Below are 3,496 nucleotides of genomic sequence, written 5' to 3'. Positions count from 1 at the left end.
CTCGTTGTCTGATTCATATTTGAACAAAATTGTACACGTCGAATCGAATATAGGGAGAGGAGCCACCAAGAAAACTCACATTCTATGTGAAAACCATATGCAATGACATGCCAAAAATGTATAAGGGAGTGGATCCACCGAGAAAACTCATAGTCTATGCAAAAACCATATGCAATGACATGCCAAAAACATATAAGGGAGCAAATCCATCGAGAAAACTCACAGTCTATGCAAAAACCATATGCAATGGCATGCCAAAAACGTATAACAGAACAGAGCCACTGAGAAACCCTCGAGTCTGCTACAAGAATCGAATGTATAATGGAGAAGAGCCACCAAGAAAACTTACAGTCTATTTGTATTATATTTTTTTCTTTTTTTATGCATATCACCATCGAATATTCGATGTTATAGGCAGGACATAAAATATTCGACAATTTATGGTTAAATTACTCATCAGATACTTGAAAATAGGATTGATGGAAGGAAACTTCGGTACCTTAACACTCTCGTCAGACAAAACTCTCTTTTGTCTCCTATCTGATGCTTAACCGTCAACTTGAAAGTGTCAGAGTGACAACACTTATGTAGCACAATTTACTTATTCCATCAATCAACCGATGCCTCAACATTGGTTTTTTTAGTCATCCAAAACAACCTATGTGTCAAATATCTATTGCATATATGACGTGTAACCATTGGTTTGAAAGCGTTGAAGAGACAAAACTTTTATCGCACAATTTACTTATTCCATCGAGTACCTGACACCTCAACTCGGTTTGTTCCATCGAAAAAAACAACCTATGTGTCAAATATCCAACTACGGACTGGTGCGAGACCTGTTGGATATTCGATGTTAGAACCGTCAGATATCTGACAATTATTTAGCATCACACAACTGACCTATAATCGTCGGATTTTTAATTATCATTTCAGCCTTTTTATGTGTCAAATAATAAAAAATTGTCTCGTTGCATATCCAACAATTACTAAATTGTCAAGTATTTGATAGAATTCTAGCAACAATTTGATAAACGCCAATGTGTCAGATAGCTAACACCAATAAGTTGCATGTTCGACTAATAGTGGTTAGATTTTAGCCCCATTTGTACTAGTGTTTTTTAGTACCATGTTACATAATCAATCGATTATAAATCGATTGTTAACACCCAAACATTACTTTAGTCAATTTTATAAAATTCATTATTATACCCCTTGGTGGGAACACTATTCATGGGCAGTCATGGGCTGACCTTACTTCTCTTATGTGGGTGCCCCTTGCCAAGTCAGGTTGACCCACCAACTCGTTGCATGGGCGCCCCTACTGGGTGGACATTCTGGCGTGCCCAACTGGCAACACCCCTAGGGGCACCTGGGCGCTCCGCCTTCGTGTGGGTTCATCTAGGGAATGGAAGTTCACCCTACTATGAAAATCAATCAACACAAATCATTATCTCATCAATGACAACAAAATATTATCATTTGTTAGTATGTCCATGTTGCATAATCAATCAATTATAAACCGACTTTTAAAACCTAAACATTAATTTAGTCAATTTTCTAAAAATCATTATGATACACTCGGGTGGGAACTCAATTCATGGACAGTCAGGGGCCAACCTTACTTCACATGTCTACCTGACCGCCAGGTCCCCTGGTTCACCTGTCACCCAAATCGTCTAATACATCTGCTTAACAAACCATTAAAGTAAAAATTGGAAATTATGGTATAAATGTAAATGAGCTTCTCTTTGTTTCAAGAATAATATATTCTCTACTTAACAAGGCAAACCATGTGAAGGTGAAAGATCATATGACCTCTCCACCCCTCACATCACTCTCAATTTCTCATACCCAATCTATCTACTATAATATATTTGAAAGAAATGCAATAACATTCAAACATAAAAACTAGGAAAATAAAAAATTAAGGTGAACGAAAGAGAACAAACCAACTAAAAACATATAAATACATACCTCGTACTTTTCAAAATTTTGATATCATTAATCTTCTTCCTCATCCATCTCATCATTTGTATCATCCAGTTCATAATTCATGTACAAAGATTCACCATATCAGCATCAACATCATCATCATCATCTATATCATCATTTGGAACATTCTCTTCTACATTTGGTTCAACTTCTTCAAGTTCTTCGTCTGACACAATGTCAATATCATATAGTTCATCCAAATTAACATTGTCTTGATTAACATATATTCCTTGAACTTCTTCGACATCTTCATCTGACACTGCATGAACCCCCTGCTCCTCTACATCATCTTCTTCTTCAATTTCATCTTCTTCTGCTACATTATACTTTACAAGCCTTCCTCTAGGATCATATCTAACAACATATGACCAACCCACTTTACCTAGAACGTCTACATAAAATACTTGTTCACATTGGCTTGGAAGAACATATGGCTCTGATCCTGGCTCAAGATTCCTTGTATCAACCATGGTAAATCCATTAGAATGTTATATAACAGTTCTATCAAGGTTATGTTCATGGATTTGTAGCCTAAACCATTTGACATTGAACAAAACTATTTTGAAGGATTAAAACTCATACTCAAGTATATTACACAGATACCCACAGTATCAATTCTGAGAGAGTTTTGGATGTTTGTCACCTCTAGAGGAAACATTGATAACTTGAAATATTGCAATTATTCCACTATCAGAAGTTTTCATCCAACCTTTTGATGTGAAATTTGCACCTATTGCACCAAAAAAATTTGTGGTGTTTCAACTACAATACATTAAACTCATAACAATGCATTGGAAATTGATAAGTATGAATATTTATACTTGAAAAATTTTAAAATTAAGAAAAAAACATGTCATATGTTGCATCAATATAATTGTAAAAAAACTTTGTATGGGTGAATATGCTTGCCTGATAATCTTTTAAGCCATATGCTAAATCAATTTCCCTCTATCTAATATTGGCATATCGACTACATTGAGCTTCTTTGACCAATGAAGATACATCATACCATGATAAACTACCATTATTCGCTTGTTTGCATCGTTCAATCCATACCTTCATCCAATCTTTATTGTTTTCAATGTATAAATGTATTGCATCCCACTCTCGACCAATTGTATTAAAATGAAATAATTCACATTTATTATATTAGTTACCATGTTATACCTTCATAATAATGGATTATGCAGGAAGACTAAAAATTAAACAAGTATAATATACATAAAAACAAATATGTCAAATGTGCTATAAATCTCCACTATCTACTTACATCTCACTATGCTCATTCTACCTTTCCCCAATAGGTGCTCCTCTTCAAAATCGTCCATGGAATTGACATCCCAAATGCAATCTAATATATTAATATTGTTTCCTGTTTCATCACTATATTGATGAATATAAGCCATGGTTTCATATATTATATATCCCTCTACCATAGAACCCTCATGACGTGCTCTTTGTCTAACCAAAGAATTCAGTGATTTCAAGTGCATCTCAACCA

Source organism: Pinus tabuliformis, chromosome 9 (assembly GCF_031772625.1).
Source record: "Pinus tabuliformis cultivar Carrire ecotype Pingquan chromosome 9, CPIR1, whole genome shotgun sequence".
NCBI lineage: Eukaryota > Viridiplantae > Streptophyta > Pinopsida > Pinales > Pinaceae > Pinus > Pinus tabuliformis.
The sequence above is the reverse complement of the archived record's forward strand: the minus strand, read 5'-3'. Positions refer to the sequence as shown.